The following is a 20,401-nucleotide window of genomic DNA, read 5'->3' as shown; positions in this document are numbered from 1 at the left end:
TAAAGCAGATTCTTCACTAGCTTTTAGGAATAAGACTTTTGTGTTCTGTGATCCTGACGTTACACATTTGGAGGAGCCTGGCTGTCCATCCGGCAGAACATGCGGTGATGGATATAACCCTCCTCTGAAGGACATGAGATGAAGGAGTGTGCAGCCTGCACAGACTGGGATCACATCACCTGACTGGGAGCACAGGTCCTGCTTTTCACAGCGCTGCTAGGAGGGTTCACAGATATCAGTCTTGCCCCTGACCAATGTGTTTCTGGGACAGGGAACCACATATCAAAAAAGACAATATAACATGAAAACCATGAGGAAAACTATCATCAATTGCTACACAGTTGCTATCATGGATTAAAGGAAATGCATTCCCATGAATTCAGGGAGGAATGCTCCCATTGCAGCATTCTTTAGGCAAAAAAGTGCTTGTTTTTCTTTGCTAAATGCCTATTTCCATCAGCAGTATTTCCTGCGTGTTGTTGAACTGTGCTGTTGTCACATCAAGATGCCATCAGGCATCAAAGTGTAAGAGCTGGCTTGTATCTCTCACAAGCCACCAATGTATATTTATGTGGCACAGGATGATACATCATAAAGGGAAGGTCCATAGAATGCTCTTTATATCTGATGTTTTCTTTCTGACCCTTTCATTAATATGGAACCAGCATGAATCCATCCATCTACCCACTAACTTTGGCTCTGCACGTAGTGCACATGTTATTCCAGTTGGGAAGTGGAGTCTATTTTGCACCTGATGGGGCCTTGGTTTTGGAAAGGAATCAGAGGGTTTGGAACCGGAGACTGATCCACACCCCAGGTTTATTTTCTTTATGCATAGGAAAAATGTGGAAATCCCCAGCTGCTGCATGAAGTGGCCTGGGAAAGGATGATTCTTGCACTGAAAACACAGGACCATGTTTGCTCTGAGAATGAAGTGCTGACATTTGCTTACTCCTGTGAATTTTGTCTAAGGATTTTGCCCTGAAAACCACCTAGTTTTACTAATTGGTCACTAGAGATTGTGAACACCAGCCTTGCATGAACATTTTAAAACAAAATACTATGATGATCTTTTTGGAGTTCTCTGACTAATTCTAGAAGTACCGTAATGAAGTAGCATGATTAGAGCAAGAAAGATTGTGTGATAACACCTGAGTCACATTGATTGGATTGTCAGAGATCACTGGACCACACTGTAAGTGTGAGAGAGGCTGGGAAGGCAATGAACCTTGCAGGGCACTGACACTAACTGATACGCATCTTGTATTTTAAAATACAAGAACACACACTCCATCTAGACCAGAGTATTAACTTATCTGGAGTCTTCTCGCTTGGGTTTGTGTCCTTGGGAGAGGACAGTCCTCCACTCAGCAGTGCTGGACCCTGAGGAGCCCAGCTCAGCTGCATGCAGATGCAGAATAGGTCCCTTTGGCCAGTCCCTTTGTGCATGACTCCTGGTGATCGCCTCCCATGGTCAGAGTGCTGCAAAGGAGGTTCTCCACATTGCATTTGATGGCAGTAGGATTTTTGCTAAACATCAATGTTTCCAACTGTGCAAAATGTTTATAAAGCACACAACACATGTCTGACTGAGTAGAATGTGTTTTTAATATAGTGTAGTATGAGCATGTGGAAAAAATAATGGAGACTGTTCTCCATTCAGAATTCAAGCACAACAAACTGTAATTACATCAACATTTTTAGAACATGTTTTTCTTAAGCATTTCATTAAATATTAAGGAAATATAAACACATATGTTAAAAATTGTGCAAACGTCCTATGGATTGCATAGGAAGGGCTTGGATTTTCCTTTCACATTGGGATTGCATTGTAGTTCCATGAGGTCATCTTTGACTGCTGGCAAGGAGGACTGGGCTTGCAGTTCCCTCTCCGTTACATGTGTATGGGCTGCAAAGGGTGGGCATGTCTGGAACACTGACATGTATACAGTGTGCTAAAATATACCTTCACTTCAGCTATTCGCCTCTTCCTTACTTATTTTGAAAGAGAAATATGCTCTCTCCTCCATTACTTTGACATGAGCAAACACAGTTAAATCCTTTGTTGGAGAAGGGAGGCTCTTTGGTCCTCAAACGTTTTACCTCTTCCCAAATCAGAGAGAGGTTAATATCATTATATTAATGTTCTCAACTGGTCTATTTTATGAGGGTGTTGTAACAAGACCAACCATTCACTGAAAGCGTATTCTTTTTGAAAACTAAAGGCAGAGGAGCTGACGTCGGGCCAGGCAGCAGTGTGCACCTGAGCGGGACAGGTGGGTGCAAGGGGGCCAGGACTTCTGGGGACCGAGAGTGTAGAGATCAAGGAAGAAGTTACAAGGACAAATGCTGTGCTCTCCCTGCCTTCCCCTCCCCACACCTGCCTTGCCCTTTTTGGCACCTCCTGCCCTGCTCTTGCCTTCGCTTTTTTGTTCCTTGAGCCTTTCTGCCTGCTGGAGGGACCCGTAAAACCCTCCCCACAGACCACAGCCCCCCCATCGCCCCCACAGGCAGCCCTACCTGCAGCTACTGCTGCTCGGGCCAGGACCCAGCTGGCAGGGAGTGAAGAGCAGAGAAGGGAGAGGCGGCCAGAAACAGCATTGTGCCATGGCAGCTCCTGGCAAAAGGAGGCAGAAATGCAAGGAAATGCCTGATGGATGTGGGAGGTTGCAGCTGGGTGCTGGTGAGCATCTCAGGGGAGCTTTATGCCATGTGGCTGCTTGAGTAGGTATGGCCTAATGTCAATGGACACTGATTTCCCTCATTTTTGGTACCAGTGAAAGGTAGGGGCAGTCACTCAGTCCAATCAACAGCTGCTGTAGAAGGGTTGCCTTGAGTGTAGCCTGGGAAAAGATGTGGCTGAAAGCGTTGTCCTTTTTAATGTCCACAGGCCACGTAACTGGATTTTTCCAAAATACCAAGGCAGCTCTCAAACTGTTCTGTGAAGCAGACCCCCTCTAGAAAACCTGCATGACGTGGTTAATATCCTTCTCACACCCACCAGGAGTTAACTCAAGGACTAATACTACTGGAATATCAGCTTCTATTCTAAAGTACTGTTTTCCTAAAATTCCCTTTAAATTTTATCTGATAAAGAAGGAATAAAAAGGAACAATGTATTGGCCTGCATAGGCCCTCACCCCACCAGGTGTTGGATACAGGCTGGACTTCATCTCCTTTGTTACTCACAAGGTTTACCCCAAAATGTTATCTGGGGCAAGAACACACTTAGAAACTTTCACAGTTATGACACCAGCATCCTGTGAAATAAACTGGTGGGGGATTATTGCTCACAGGAGGTAGGGTGATGGTTCAGGAAGCTGCACTATCAGTTAGTAGCAAAACAGTGCTTTAGGGTGGGTTTAGGGTGCAGTTAAGCACTGGAAGGACTTTCCACAGTAAAAGGTATGAAGCCAATACTATATTCACTGGAGGTTACTCAGGATTTCAAAGCTGTTCTCTGATGAGCAAGCCAAATTACTACTCAGATAATTACATGGTAATTCAGGATCCCTGGATTCCGCTCCTGCTCATTTCTTGTCTTAAAGTACTGCTGCTGGTGTCTGCTATGAAGGAATTAACATGCTGGCTGTAGGGATGACGGGTTTTGACTGCTAGTGACTCGCTGTGAGTCCTTCTCTCTGCCTTGGTGCTGTCTACCCTGTAGAGCTGCTGTGAGGCTTTGTTAATCCCCAGAGAGCCCTGTGGTACTCATAAAAGTATGAAACTTTGCCATTATTACACAAAAAAAAACCCCACATTTTATTCCATGCTATAACCGATAGCCCTTTTTATTTTCCAGTCCCATTTTGCTTGTTTTCTTCTGCTGGTACATCACTTAATAAAGGAATTGGAAGGCTCTTCTTGTACGTGATGAACAGCCATCCCTTTCTCAATGTGTGGCCTTCGCCTGGACTTGCCATTATTCAAGGTGTAGATGGGTTTGTGTACAAGCCTGCGCACACACGTGCACGCTTGCAAAAGCACACACTGGGTGAGCTCCAGGTTAGCCATTAGATTTCCCCTGCTATTACTCTACTGTACATATTCCTAGTAGATTAGAGCAGATTTTTTTTTAATACGCTCTTCTATAAAAAGTGTGCTATATTGATTGCAGCAGAGTGAGCTGCTGTGGTTGATATCTGAGCGCTAACCCAGATAGGGATTAGCATTACATCAGCCATCAGGCGAGGGAACCTGGCGAGCTGCCAGCCTGTAAAAATGGAAGACATTTGCGTCACTGTTCCCTTGGTAATGCTTCTTGGAGCCGTGTCAGCTGTCCCCCGAGGTTGTTTCCTTAATATGTCAACAGACATTCCTGAATCTTTAATGCTGAATAGCTCTTTTTCCTCTTCCAAAAACACTTAGGTGACAGAGTAGCTAGTGTCTCCCACTGCCCCATGCATTAAAAAATTATATCCATATGTAGATCAGGCTTAATACCTTTTAAGGGAGCGTCACAGCAGTTTACAGTCAGATCTGGGTGAAGCAAAAAGCCCATCTGCAGCGTGATTGCTGTTTGTACGCGCCGGGGACGCAGCAGCAGCAGCCCTGTTCAAAACCACTCCTCCTCTGCCTCCGAAGCGTCCCACTGGAGGGAATGAAAGCGTCTGCGTTACATTAGCTGTTGGAATTTGCTAACATTTGGGATAAACTATCTGACATGGCTTTAGGAATTCCAGTTACATACAATAACTTCAGGTTCATGCCTGAAAGCTGTAGGACTGTGTGCGCAGTGACCTCTAGCTTCCGGAAACCATTTGTTAGTGCCAGTTGTGAGAAACAGTTGGAGCTTTTACCCAATGACATTTTCACCTTTCTGCTTCTCCGTGCGGTCAGCTGCTATTTTCAACTTGAAGAATTAAAATGCAAGTAAGGTACACCTGACCAAATTCGAGCATGTGTCCTTTCAGCTGAAAGTAAACATCCCCTATCTAAAAGACCTTTTGTTCTTAGGTGACAGTTTTAAGTTTGCTGCGCAGTTGCTGTAGTAATTAATCACAGACTTGTAATTTAATAGTTCAGGAAGAGCAAGCAAAGAAGTCATTCTAAGAAATCACTTTGCAAGGAACTTAATTTTGGTCAAGGAGCATTACTAAGCGTTCATGATAATTTATCACTGTCGTACACGTTTCATGCAATCCACTGAGACCGCCAGAGCAGAGAGCAGCTCTGCTGGTTAAAACAGTTCTGCCGAGGGGGCTGTAAGCTCAGTTATTCTGCAGTCTTTATCCAGTACTGAAGGACTTCCAGACTCCTTGCTTGAGGAATTTGACCTCAGTGGTGGAATTTGCCTCCCGCGTAGCACCCACGGGGACCTGTTTCCTTAAGCTGCAGAAGGTATCGGTGTGCCTGAAACGGGCAGGCAGGCAACGCGGGCAGGGAGAGGGGTCCAGGGGAGGCAGGAGGTCCCTGCAGGGCAAGGGAGGGATTCCTGAGAGCCCTGATCTGGCAGCCTGTTTTAGCAGCGAGGAAACTACAGAGCCCTTCAGGCTGAGCTTTTGCGCATGCCCATGTAGATACATTTGTGAGGGGGACTGATGCTCTTACCAAAGCCCCGTGCCTGTTTGTCCTTACAGTTGCCACCTGGCTGGTCTCTACCTGGCGTGGCCAGCTTTACTTTCAACGGGCAGGCGACTGGTGACTCAGTTCAGTGGGAGAACATGGGGCACCCACGTACGGGGCCGAGGCCAGAGGCAGGCAGCCCTAGGGAGGAGTAACCTTGCCCTCTGCTGTCTTGGGGTGCTGGGAGAACTGGGTTTCCCCTGAGCCCCGTGACACCCAAAGCCCACATAGAGATAACCATTGTGCAGCTGCTTGGTCCGCATCCCAGCTTCCCCAGAGACTGGTGCTCATCGGGGCCAGAGCCAGAGAGTGATGGGTGTTTGTCCTACCCTTGTCCTTGTGCTGCCGCTCCGCTGGGTAGGCTGGAAGAGGGAGGTAGGAAAAACGTGAGTCACGAGGGTAATCCAAAACTGGGACAGGGTCATATGCTGGAGACAGCTGGAGAGTGCCCACTTCCAAATCAAGGGGTGTTTAGCTGTAGGTTACCAGCCTGGCACGAGAGAGGAGCAAGACCCCAGCTGAGCAGCTGGGCTTGACACAGATGCCAGAAGCAGGACTGACCCCAGCTGTAGCTGCTCTTGCCTCTTGGCTGCTGCGGAGGCCAGCCGTGGGACTGTGGTTGCCTTCTTGAAGGAGATTGCCTCTGTGCTGTGGGTGTCCCTGAGAGAGAAGAACCCCCCCATAGCAGGGCCAGCAATGTGGGGAGGGCAAAGAGAAGCAAAAAGGTTCTTTCTCTGAGGCGGAGCTTGCAACTCATCCCTCCCAGGATCGTCTCCTTCCCTCCATTCACCTGCTGTAGTCCCCAGATTTCTCACCAAGTGAGATGAGCCCCAAATCTTCCTTCAAAGCCCCAGCCCTTCCTGGTTGTCAGCCCTGTGGCTCCTCTCTGTCTATTGCTACCATGCATTTCTATATATAACACAAGACTCCTGTCTGCTGCAAAGGGCATTTTCTGAGGTAAAGTTAAATACTTGGCAAAACCTTCAGAAACAGAGCCTTGAAAACACAATTGCTCTATCCTGACTGCTTGTGTCATTATTCAAATAGATAGTCGAATGAAGGTCAGCTCTTGAATTTTTATGGTGCTGTGAATGAACTGTCTCCTAGTCCCAGAAAGCTGCAAGTTGAGGTCTTTTGTACCACTGAGAGCTGGGCTTTGAAAATCCAGTGATACCTGAATCCCTGAAAGTTCTGTCGCGCAAGAGTACTGCTTGCAGTCACTGAGTAGCTGCAGCTGTAGGAGATGGGTGCCAGCTTGCCCTTCAGCTCTGCACATCCTATCAGCTTTCCAAGCATGCTTCCTCCCCATCTCTGGGTGCAGTTCAATGCTCCCTGCTCACGCACCCAGAGAAGGCAGCGGGAACCTTGCTGCTGACCTCAGTGGACATAAGAGTACCCTCACAACACTGACAGCAATCTGCAAAGCCCCATATAAGTTGCACTTATGTCCTCTTTCCATGCGTGATGCCAGGATAAAAGGCTTCAGGGGCTATGATGACCACCTTTCAAATCTGACTGTCTGAAGCAAGTGATCCTCAGAGGCTGGCACAGATTTGTCACATCATGTTCTTTCGCCTGATCTAAGCATGCTAACTTAACTGGAGCGATTTTGATCTAGGATTTTCTGAAACAGCTCCCTGAAACTGGCCACCGGAGGACCAAACAATATCCCTGCCTCTATTTGTGCTGCAGCAATACTCCATTAAATTAGCCCTGGATGCAAGTCTGGCAAGCTAATGTACATCCATACCAATTTGCTATGCTGTTTGCAGGTACTCCCCTGGGGACTGGATTCCACGGTGACTTACTGTTAGTCATCGCTTCCCCATGACTTTGTGCTTTTTAAGCCAATTGCTCAGTATTCTGGGCAGGTGTCATGTGGTGCAACTTCTTGCTGCTGTAAGCAGAGAAAGTCAGCAGCAGCTCAAGGAAATACTGAATTAGGAAGGTGTGGCTTTCTGGTGGTTAGCAGAGGCCCTCAGGTTGCAACCTGAAGGGCACAGTTGCCTCGGCTTCACTTGTCTCCCTCTCTCACGGAAGAGAAAATGGTAGCACTGGAAGTAAGTAGCATATTCTAGACCCAGCACTGAGCATATTGCCTTTTGTTTTCAGAGTGTAGTTTGAAATGAGTCATCTACAGGTGAGTCAACTCATAAGTTGCACAGAGAGGGTGGCAGGCACCATGGTGGTGTAGGAGGAGCTACACCAGGCCCATGAAGAGGGCTATCATGTGTACTTTTGTGATGCTAGAGTATTTAGAAGCTCGGGCATTTTTTGGGGATGGCTGTTCAGCAAAATGTTCCCGTTAAAAATGACTTGTCAGCTTAACTGCGTTTGTCCATACAAAGCAGAAGTTCTGTGTCCAGCTGTTTCTCCTGATGCAGGAGAAAAGCCTGGTTCACCTCAGCTGGTCAGCTCTGCTCAGAGCGAAGTGCAGGGGAAATTCCATGAATATCAGGGAACCTGGGTTAAAGCAGTGTGTCCAGAGAATTACTGGAGATTCCAGATGTTTCAAATTGTCTTTGTAAAAATAAAACAATCTTTTAATACTTCATCAATGTTCTAAAAATCCTTTTTGTGTGTTTTTAACCAAAACACATGGTTTTCCTGGATGTTTTATAGGTCTGTGCTAATGGATATCAACAGTGCTATGACTCCGTCTGTCAGCCGCAGAAACCCAGCTTGTCCTCCTGCGCCTCGACTTAGGAAATCTCTTGCTGGAGGCTTGGGCCAGGAAAAGGAGCACATGAACGTTCCCTTGTGTAGCTGCAGAATGTGGTATAGTGAATGCTTGGAAGACCAAAGGATAGATAGCCACATTGAATGGAAACACTAGTTATTTCTGGCTAGTATGCGCCTCGTGTGAGAAGTGTATGCTGTATTTTTGGACACCTCTGAAGGCAAGTGAGCTCTCTTGAGGGCGTGGGCAGGAACAGGAGGCAGGGAAGTTTCTGAACCTTAAGGATATTCGCAAAGGATATCTATGAAAAGGCCCTGATGAGTCAAGGAAACAGCGTTATTGGTTAATGAATGAATCCCAAGCAACATAACGTTTCCAATTGATTTAACCCCAAAACCACAGCATATGCTGGGTGTCACATTCATGAGATGAGCGGGTCCTCAATGAAATCTTTGAACCAGCTTGCCCGCAATAAATAAAAGTAGCCCATGGCTGATGACATGAACAAAAGCAGGTAAATAAGAATATCATACAAATGTAGGGTGGATTTAACAGCACCAGGGCTAGACTTCAGCAGAATTCACAGGCTGCTGATGGCTATGGACTGAAATGGGGATCTGCTGTAGGGAGACAAGCCGCTGATCACTGGTTGACACGGCCATCCTCAAGTAGGTGGAAGGCTGTAGTGGACCGTTGTGCCAATAGATGATCTGCCACTGCCCCTTCCCTGTGCTCTGTGCACATCAGGTCTCCAGCACTGGAAATGCACTAGGAATATTCCTTACCAATACCTGCCTTCACAGAGCCCTGTGGGGATGCATGCAGGAGTTCTTCGAATGGATACTTCCTTTTCCTTTTTTCTTGAGTTTTGTGAAAAATTCAGAAGCTGTTGATAGTTGGTAACTCTTCTTTTTTGATGGTCCCTGGTGTTACAGTTGCCAATGGAAATGAGGATGTCCCCCAGCCCCCACCCTGAACTGAGTGTTTTTAATGGGATCCCGCCTTCTATGCCAATAATGATAATTCCTTCCATGTATGTTCCTGCAATTCTACCCTCCCGTTCTGGGGTTTCCTTCGGTATAGTAATTCATCTCCCAGTTATTTCCCCCACTAATTTTTGTAGATTCTTCTAGCAAAGACTGGTGTTTGATGGCTTTGTGCATGTAGTAGATTTTGGGGTTGGATCAAGACTGAACAGCTGTCCTGTTTTTAGACTATGGCATAAGTGAGTGACAGACAGAGGCAGGGTAGTGATTGCCTGTGTGGAGGATGTTACCTGAAGCAGTTTCCCAGCAGGTGTAAGGTAATAGTCATCTGACCAATTGTAGATGTCTTCATCTTGATTCCTTTTATAGACGATGGAGAAAAATAAGCACTTCTTGGGTGTGATTCATCTTAGTCTAAAGGAGATGTATGAAGTAAATCAGATGATTCACACCCCAGACATGCCTATTTCTCTTCATTGAATATGAAAGGTGACTGGCTTAGATGTAGATATCTAAAGCAGGGTGAGACAAATAGCACTCAGAGCATTATGTCTGAAATGGCAGCCCAGGAAAATATGCAGAAATAATGTCCTCGCAGCTAGACAATGTGCAGAGAATACCTCATCCACCTTTTCTCCGGCTTTTCTCTACATCTGCCATTATGAGAAGCGTGTGTGTTGTGGAAGACATGCCACAAGGTTTTTTTATTTGTTGACTTCTTGAGAAGGGAAATTAGGAGACTGCTGTGGGTCTGTAATGTGGAGGGGAGGAGAGAAGGTCTGTGGGTCTAACCCACTCGGGAAGCATGGTGCAAAAGGTGGCAAGCATGGTCAGTAGTTCAAGATTCAATACTGTGGGAAAGCAGTATGTTGAAGCTTGATGTTGCCATAGTCTCTTGCATCTCACAGGGTGGGCCAGGGAGTATTAAACACCAGTCAAGCTGAAAAAGCCTTCAGCCTTTGCCCAGGATATGAAGAGGTTGTAGCTCTGAAAAGGAATTTAAATTCACCTGGTGCTGTATTGTATTTTGTAGAAGACCTTCCCCCTGCAGCCATTTCAGGCTGAATGCTGGTGACACCCTCCTCCATGCCGACTTCTGTCTGTCTGTCCTCATGGAGTTCTTCAGCTCCAACCCTGCTGTGTCAGCCAGTGCTTGGCCGCCCTGATAAATCCTCCTGTTGACAGCGGTGAGTTATTGCAGTGAGCACAACAGGAATAACGAGGCCTGAAGTCAAACTGGTGCAGAGGCAGGCTTCAGAGACATAAACAGGCTCCTCTTCTTGTTTTTGCCCAGTGATGTCCCATGGATACGTGCATTTGGGAGAGTTTTCTTCAAGTGGGAATTTCCATCTGGATGCAGCATTTTCAAGATGGCAATCAAGCCAGGGCCCTGCTGGTGCTGGATGGGGAAACATGATAGCTCATCAGTTTCCTCTGTTGGACAGGTGCCACCATGGCTGCTCACCAGCTGCTGGATGGAGGGTGACATCCTCTCAAGGTGATCCCTAAGCAGGAAAGGGCATGCAGAAAGCAGACACGGCCAGACCAGATGTGCAGTGACACAGTTTGCGATAGAAGTGGGACAGCAATGTTGTAACCACATGAGCTTTAAAGGACCATGAGCTCTGTGACACAGTTGCTCTTGTCCCAAGGACAGGGGGGTGTTTCCTGCAGATAAAAACATCAAATAATTAAAGGAGAAAAAAAGTGGTGCACGGAAGCAAGACACTCTGAGATGCATTTTTATTAATCTTTGTAATATTACACTTCCAAGACTGCCAGGAATCAGTGGCAGGTCCCTCATTTGCTTCCAAATATGCTGACTGTCAGAACACGATGCCAGGTTCTATGTTGGCTCAGGCTGGAAAGGATGATTCTGGAGGTCTTGTACAATGTAAGTCTGCAGTGAGATGACTTAGCTGTCTGCAGGCCTTTGCTGGTATATTTTATTGATTATTATATAAAGCCAGGGACGTTGCGATGCGACCTTTATAAACATCTACAAATAAGAAGTTTGCATTTGACTTTGAGGTCTAATGCTTAACAGCTGAGGACCACACAGCAGAGCTGCAAGGTGAGAGGCTGTGGGGTTCCAGAGGTTAACAGGGTGTCAAGGCGCGAGGCCAGCAGCCTGGTTACACAAAGGATCAGCAAGGTGGCTCTTGCCTCATCACCAAGTCCCCAAGAGGCCGAGAGCTGGAATACTGGAAAAACTGGACTGTTCCCTTCTCTTTCCCAATCAATCCTGTGTAGCAATCAAGGTGAAAGATTGGCATGTGGCTCTCAGCTGCTGGCCCAAGCTGCTGCACCAGTGCCCTGGGAAGGGGCTTCCAGCGGTGTTGCAAGGTCTGTACCTCTCCCCCGCAGAGCCAACAACCCTGTCGATTCATATCACCTATGGGATATGGAAGAAAAAGCCAAAATTTTGGTGCACATCTTCCATCTTGCGTGTGCCAGGTGTGATAAAAGACTTTATGCTCCTTCTGTTCAGCTCAGACGGTTCTTCAGAAAAATGGCCCCATGATCTTTTAGAGTTTAGATGCTGCAAATCTCTACGAAGACCTTCTGCTGCTTTGCTGAGCAGTTTCCCTTTTAATTTTTTCCCCATCAATGAGGTATGGCAGGTTAGGCTGAGAATAAGGTTGCAGTGATTGGAGTTATGCAACTAGGAAAATGCATGGGATTGGCACAATATGGTGTAAGGGAACCCTCAAAGGTTTCCATTAGTCTGGATCAGGAAGCTCCTCCACCCCTCTCTTAGAAAAAAAGAAGAAAAAGACTCCCACATACAACCCAAAGTATAAAGAGCAAATCAGGTTTACAAAGTTCAGTTCAGTCCTTGAAAAAAACCCCAAACCCACAACCCCAAAAAAGAACAGAAATAATGCAGACTTATATTGATAAGTATATATTTAATACAGTTGTTTTGGTTTTCACAAAAAGAGCAACAACAAAACAAAGCAAAACAAAAAAAAAAAAAAAAAAAAAAAAAAGAAGAGAGTACAACCGAGGTAATCTGGGGCGTAGATCAATGCTAGGTGATTTCAACACTTTAAACACATGCTTTTTTAACCTTTCTCTCTGTCTCCAGCATTTTCTTGGGCCTTTTTTTTTTTTTTTTTGGTAGCAGAACCATTGCACTTCCTGCTGCATTCCCTGTGGTATGGACATATGGGTCTGACAGCAATCAGCGGGCAGTGAAAGTAATGCAGGTAAATGAAATCACTCCCAAAGCCTGGGAGGAGTGCGTGGCGGGGTGGGGTGGGGGGAGAGTATGTCGTTACACAAAACCCACACTGGTGGAATGCGGCTTTTTTCCCCAGAAATGATTACTTCATGTGATCAAGGCTTGTGCAAACGGGGGTTGACTGTGTATTTACTCAACGAAATGAACACCGAGATCACATTTTGGAACATCTTTCCAACCCCTTGAGTAACATCGACTTGTTCCCATTCCCTGCCCTTTGGCTATTACCTGCCATTCAGTGTCTCTTGTTTAACTGGCTAATGGGTCATCTTTTAGTGTTATCTGACGCAGTAAGACGGTTAAAAACCTGCAGAATATGTCAGTACAAGCAAGACAGAAATGAGTGGCCAGCAGGATTGAACAGGACAGGCTGGTTACAGAGACAGACAAGTTCGTCAGATAGCGAACTGCCCAGTTGTCCTCTAGCTGTCCTGTAAGGGGTGTTTTATTTGTTTATCTTGATTAATTTTGAAGCTGCACCCATAAAATCCCATTGCTTTGGTCAGAAGGCGTTTGGTTAAAACTGCTGCTGATCAGATACATGTTATTCATATGACTTCGGGCTCATGACTAAGTATTTTCAGAATTACAGGCTGACTGGAGGTGCCTCCGTTTTTTAATGTTGCGCTTAAACCACTTGGAAGAAAATCATCCCCAAACTGGCTCCCACAGTATTCAGCAAGAGGAGCAGTCACATCGTTCTTTGTGACTGCATTGTAACCTGGCAACACTGGGTCCTTAGTCTCACTGTCTTCCTGACTTCTTCCATCTGTAATGGTGTATTTTCCCCCCTCTCAATGGAAGTCAAGAAGGTTTATTCAGTAATGGTTAGAGTACTAGGGAACCCAAACAAAAAAGTAGCACTAAACTGAAGAGTGTTGGCTGTCTTCAAATATCACTATTTTTTTTTTTTTTTTGTCAGTGAACAGCTTTAGAAAAGCCTCTCTGATTTTCATCTGGAATTAAAATTCCATATGCACTATATTAAGTGGCTAATTATGTCATTCATTTTACAGTCTTCCTCTGAATGGCTTGATTGAAATGAATGGTTTTTAGTCTCGGGGAGGGGGAAGGAAGGAATAAATGCTTAAAGGTTTGTTCTGTTTCAGCACTTGTATTTTGGAACATAAGTTAGGTGTTTAAAACTGATATGGAATGTTTTCCCTGGAATTAAAGATGGGCCCCTTTTGCAGTTTGATAATCTCTGCTGGGATGTAGTAATTGACGGGTATTTTAAAGGGGCAATTCTCTGGTTCAGGGAAGCACAGAAAGGCAGTGGGGCTATAGGAGGAGAGGAAAGTATGAAGGAAAGTGTTCTAACTTATGACCGTATTAGTTTGGCCATTAAAATGTATTCAGTCATTCATTAAAGCTTATTCATAAAATTCATTATTCATTAAAGCACTTTGGGGAGGGGGGAAAGAGCCGAACAGCAACAGTCATTATTTACACTAGCAATTTCATCGCGGAATTAGATCATGGGGCCAGATTTGCCTCTGCATTTCGGCAATTCAGTTTCACTGACATCATGGAATAACTACTGATTCAGTCTAATCTGTGGCAGAACAGAACCCAGCCCATACTGCTTCTTTAAGAGGATGCCTTGGGCAATTTCTTTGCTGTTTTATTGCTGGCTAGGTTTTGGGATGCTTTACAAATGGATAAAAAATTAAAGAAGTATGACAAATGGATCTTCTCACTGTGCAATGTTCAACTGAATCATTCCATTGAGATAGTTAGTAGGAGATGGATGTGGAAAGCATTCACATTAATAATTAGTAGCTCATTTTTAAGAGTTTTCCCCCCTGCTGTCCTGACAATTTTAAATCAAGCAGTTTAGATTTTCAGTCCTCACATAAAAGGTTCAGGGTGACAGCAGGGGACAGGAAGGGATCACACCAAAGCTTTTATTTTGTTAATATGATATACAATGTATAAGATCACAGTAGTCAGTAATGGGAAAGAACTAGTAAATCATTGAATTCATGCTTTGGCAATAGAGGTATGTTAGGTAATGATCATGCTTCTTCATAGCAGCACTGAAATTCTTCTTCCTAACTGCGATTTTTAGCTGAATCTCACTGACAGAGCAGCCTGCATGAGGCTGAATGGGTGACTTAACACCTATTAATTGGTGCAGAGAGTTGTCTGCAGGCTCTCTGCCTAGGGGTGAATGTCATGCTTTGGGAATTTCAGGCAAAATTTCTAAAACTCATTTCCATTGGCATTGCTCATCCTAGAAATTCTACATGTTATTTTATGATTTGGATTCTCAGTGTAAGACCAAGATACAAGGTATTGCTTTCTATATGACTGAACAGCAGATCAGGAGACAGCAGTAAGGGAAACTAATGCTTTTAAGACATACTTTACATGCACCCTGATCCTGCAAGTATTGCATCACAGATGGGGTGGGATTGGCTAGAAGCAAAGCACAGCCGCTCTGTGGGTCCTTGACTTTCCCCATTTCTGTGTGAGTTGAAGGACTCAGCACTAAGATCTGGCAGCAATCACATGGCACCTGAGGATGTGGGAAGATATTGATCCACAAGTCTACTAAACCAGGTGGTGTTATGGAGGCACAACATGAACTTGAGCTTTTTTGGGGTCTTTTGTTTTGCTTCCTTAAAAATCCTCCTACACTGGGACCTTGGACTCTCCTTGTTGTGCAGGGCAATGATGCAAGTCCCAAGGAAATAGCCACGTGGAGAATCTGGAGCTCACAGTCATGGGGCCAGGTTCTTTGATGACAGAGAGTGGAGTAGTTCCTCCCCGGAGTCAGTGGACTTATTCTAGCTGACAATTTGACCTATTGAATTTCCAGTTCCTTTTGTGGGAACAACTCAGTGCCTGATTTGATCTGAATTTCTGGGGCAGGGCAAGCCAGGAAGATTTCAGAGTTCTAATTGGCATTGGAATGTCTTTAGAAATTCAGCCTTTGTCATTTTATCTTCTGATCATCTTTCAGGCTGCCCAGCTGTCTCTTGCTTTCACTCCTGTACAAAATCCACAGTCTCCACTACAGCAGTCCTTCCCTGTCTGACTGTTTAGAGCCTGCCCTAGCACCACAAAGGAAGAGCTGGCAATTCTCTTTCGGGATGGGCTGTGCGAGCTCCAGAAGAGGAGGTAGCTCTGCTTGAAAGTAGGGGAGCTCCTTACTGCTGTAGTGCTCCCAGAGGAAAAGGGAAAGGTGAGAAGATAGGGACCAGCAAGCAGCACTGGCTCCCTGGTTCTCCGTGTCAGGTTCATGTTCAGCGCCAGCATGGACATTGGATATGGTGGCAAAAGGGATTAGACGGGCATGTGTCATAGGCAGCCGTGAAGACTGGAAAAAAAGAGACAACTCTACACTTCCCCAAAACACAGAAGTGCAGAGAAGACATTGTGGATTCAGGTTCCTGTCCCAAAGCTGCAGAAAATGAAAGAGAAGTACTGACAGTAGCTCTGCTAGCCATTCCTTAGAGGCATATGGGAAATGTAACCCATTGCCATGGGGCTGGGTAACCAGGAAGCCACAATAAGCCCACTCACGCTGCTAGCTGTACTGGGCAGTGGCTCCCACATGTTTCTGCAGCATCTGGATGTATACCAACTGCAGACTGGAAGAACCCCATGCAAAATCCTAGAAATGTCTCAGAAGCATTTCCAGTCCTCCAAAAAATGACACATAGAGAAGGTATCTGCCCCACAGTTGTGTAATCAAGAAGCTGGAGAAACAATAGATTGGTAGGCTGCCAAACTGCAGAAAATGGCTGACTCATGCGAGTATGCAATCTTAAAACCTGAAGTAATTAGTAGTAGATTCATAAATGGGAAAAAAGTGCAATGAGACTGCTGAAAGGAAAGCTGTTCTTGTTGCCAGTAAACTACAGGAGCATCTAAAGCTGCTGCAAAAGCAGCAAGCCAAAAGCAGAGCATAGGTGGGGTGGACAGTTAGCTTGGAAGGTAGAACTGAGAAGCGTAAAATACTACCAAAAGCAAATGCATAAATAGGAACCAGAGAACATCAGGGAAGACCTTTTGTGCTGTGAGAAAAATGTGCAAAGGACAGGAAAGTTTGCACAGTGATGACGTTAATATGGTGCAAAAGGGCAAAAATAAAACTCTGAGCTGTGTGCCAAGAGACAGCGGCAGCGCTTACTTAGGAGAACGAATGCTAGGGAGACAGTAGGACATTACTAAATGTGTTATGTTGCAAAGGCTTCCTTAGAGTTCTGCCAAGGAGGAAAAGGAATTATAATCACGCAAAGCTGAATTAAAGCAATGCAATGACCCCATGCCATTAGGCAGAGTAAACTGCAAGTCAGATCAATGACGCTGGCAACACCAAATCCTCTGCTTTCAGCCGCACCCAGTGAATTCATCTCCACACAAGGGCTCTATGTTTGAAGCAAACAATTAATGCAGGCAATGCAAGCAGAGCAAATTAAAAAACAAAATATTAAATGTGCTGAGCTGGCAATATTCACTAGCATCCCTGCAATGAAGCTGTTAGGGGGCATATCAAGAAGTGTCTGAAGGGGAGGATGTCTTCCAGGCATACAATTGCCTTCATCTATTTCCATCTTTACAACTTGTGCCTCCAGGAGTGACTACAACATAAAAGGAAAAAATAATTGGAGCAGTAGAGGGAATGGAAAAGGAAGACATCTTTAACTAATGTCAGGGGCTACAAGTCACATAAGCAGTACGGATGCTGAGAAGCCAGACAGCCTAGCCCTTTCTGAACACTGAAGTAACTTCATCAAGTACTAGAAGAGTGTTCAACTGAATGGCTACAAGCAAGGAAACAGCCAGCTTGGTGAGAACAAACATATTCACGGTACACGGGGTATTGACAAGAACTGTTGGATAAGGAAAGAAACTACCTCACCACATTCAGGGAAAGAGCAGATGCAAGTGGTTGAGAGCACCACTGGGATCAGATGTGAGGTGGGAGAGCATCAGTGCTGTCAGCAAGATGTATTAAAAGGACTCTGAGGCATCGGTGTAATGGTTGCTGATGTTGTGGGGATGGAGGTAGAGATCATGTGGCAGAAGCTGTAATACATCATAATCCCATCTTCATCTGCCAGTCAGAGTCAGGGAATAGATCTAGAGCAAAATAAAACCATAATGGTGTGAGGACTATTTGCAGTACCCTGTATGAGACATCTGTTGATCTCCCAAGGGCCAGGGCCAGCCTCAGCAATCTAAAGCAATACAGCAGCTTCCTACTCTCAGGTGCACAGGCTCCATCCAGAGTCTGTTGGGATTTGTAGCCTATCTGACAACTTTTCTTCCACTGTTTTAACACACGTGCAAGTCATTGATATAGCTCCTGAATAAAGGTGCAATATGGACAGCGAACATTGTCACAGGATGCAGCTATCACGTGTGAAAGAGCAGACACTTCTCTACCCCACCTTTAATAAAGAGATAGATACATTGCTAATGAGGAGTGCTACTCCTTAGAAAAAAATATGTTGCGCTTTGCTAACCTTTAGCTCGATTTTAATATCTTCAGCAGAAGAGAGATACATCCAAACAGAAAAACTAAATCTTTCAATTAATATCTACAACTGGAAGGTGTTGTCAGTGTAACCATGAATAGGAAACCATTTGAACAAAGAGTGATTATAAACCATTGGCAAGCATTTTAGATTGCTGCTGGCAGCACCACATGTCCTTCAGCACATGCCTCTGAAGCATTCACTTGAAGTTTTAGGTATCCAGAAAGAAGAAAAAGGATGATGTGGTTATAGCTGCCACTGTAAGCAGACCAAAAATATGGCAGCTGAATATGAACCTGACAGACGCACTGTAAAGACACAGAAAGCCTCAGTCAAGTCCACCACTTAAAGAATCTGGAAGAAATCCAAGATGAAATCATGTGCTGACCTCCATTTTTTTTCTACTGGAAAAGCCAGAAAGCAGGGGAAAATGTCCCCATTTTCAAGAGTACTGGATCTACTGAGACAGGTTGAATGTACAGAAAATTACAATACCTGGATTGTGGGGAATGGACACTTTCTTTGGGAATTGCTCAGCTCTTCTCTGGAATAGTCTCACTCAGTCTGTGCAGAGGAAGCCCGTAATACCCTGTCTTGGTCAAATAAGACAGAGAGCAGCCAACATCTGATGGTCTGTTGTGGCACATATAGGGCAACCAGCAAAGAAGTGGAAACACGCTGCTCTTCCCACTGTCCATGGGGAGAACAGGAATGCACCTCCCCACCCCAAACCTGGCTATTTGGGCTGCTACTCAAAACTTCTTGTCAGTGGATGTGTTTAAAGCAATGAAGTTCTTTAGTAGGCAGAATATCCCATGCAGTGGGAATACAGATCTGTTTGCTCGCAATCCATTCTTCAAATTTACTCACTTCGATCATCACCACAGCATCGCCACCAAATGGCAAAGCCAAATTAGCACCTAAAATGTCTGAAATTTTATTAATGCCAGAGAACATGGAGAAAATACATAGCATCTCTCTTCTTGAATGGAGAAAAAAATCTCACAGAAAGCCCGGCTCAATCTGCTTCGATCTTCTGATGCCTTCAGCAGTGGCATCATTAATGTGACTAGCAGCAATGAAAGGAATCACAGACAAACAGAAGAAACATGTGAAAGCCAAAGCCTCCTGTGTGCGATGAAATAAAGACCTCCCAGAGCTACCAGCAGCTGAAGGTATTTCTGTCAGACTATTTCCTCTGGACATATTGTGTTCTAGGATGCAAACTATTCTCTTGAGCAGATAAGTTCTTGCTTATGTAATAATAGCATTTGTAAACACATATTTCCATGAAACCTCAAATACATTAACCTGCTGCGCACAGAAGGCACAGAGATAGCAGTGAATTACGTACCCTGCAGACCTGACTGATAGGGCACAGATTGAAGCAGAAGAAAAAGAGCAGTGACAGTGGGAATAGATGCAATACCCCAGAAAACACATTGCTGAAGAACTCAAGCAGAATGCAGTCATCTGTGATCACAAGTGAATGATACACTGAATCCAAAATCAAGCCCACTGCCAGGTGTACACGTGAGTCAGTACACTACTCTGACATGAAAGAACAGCCTCTTCAGACACAAAGGAAAATAGCCTTGCTCCCAAAAGAAGTGAACAGAAAAAAGACAAAAAACCCAGTACCTTGTCTGTAAAACGAGACAGACACTAAGCATGTGCAATGGTACATTGCAGGTTCACGCAGGTTGTACTATTCGTGTTTAATGCTGCAGTCCGAAACGTGACCCAGGCTGCAAAAGTGAAGTGCCCAACTGGGACTTACGGACTTGGATACACAGGCAGAGGATAACGTCACCTTAGCAAGCACTGGATGAGGAGCACAGGAGGCACAGGAAAAGGGATAATCCCGCAGCACTGAAATGCTGAGCTGCAGGTAGCAGGCGGCTGGCAGTCTGGGTGGGAGGCAGAGGAGGGAGGCAGGGCCCCAGAACATCAGGCAGCACAGCCGTGGCTGGTCGGGCTTCCCCGCCTGCTGCAAAGAGCAGGGGGAGCAGCATACCTGGTGGTCCTGGGAGAGCCCAGGAGTGCACCTTACAAATACATCCTTTTAGGGAACTGCACTGAGGGCAGGAACAAGCAATCATTCATCTCTGAAGGCTGTAAAAGACAGTGTGCTGATGGCAAGCTTTTCAAGCTTGAGCAGCGGGTGTCCACCAGCTACAGCCACCAAGTCTGCAAAAAGTACCAACCAAAATAAGCCCACTTAGAGTCACTCAGCAGGAGATACGTGCCCCGAACAGAAAAATATTAGGACGCCCAGTAATTAAAAAAGGGCCTAAGCTCCCATCAGTTTTATTTTCAGCCTGCTGTAATAATAAGCCTAGCTGTTTGAAAACTATTTGGAGAATCTATTTTTACAGGCCTTTTGCTAAGGCCAAGGAGTGCTTGGGGTGCTTGTGGGACAGCAGATTTA

The 20,401-nt window shown here is 45.3% G+C and overlaps 1 long non-coding RNA gene across 1 annotated transcript in view; it reads right to left on the bottom strand.

Moving 5' to 3' along the window:
* The window catches only part of LOC308064443, a 56,640-nt gene extending 36,239 nt beyond the window's left edge, over positions 1-20,401 (bottom strand). The window contains exon 1 of the long non-coding RNA XR_013928385.1: positions 1-20,401. This exon is cut by the window's left edge and continues 13,552 nt beyond it. This is a non-coding gene — a long non-coding RNA (uncharacterized lncRNA).

This window comes from Falco punctatus (assembly GCF_963210335.1).
Source record: "Falco punctatus genome assembly, chromosome: 5".
NCBI classification, from domain to species: domain Eukaryota; kingdom Metazoa; phylum Chordata; class Aves; order Falconiformes; family Falconidae; genus Falco; species Falco punctatus.
This window is presented reverse-complemented; position numbering and strand designations above follow the sequence as displayed.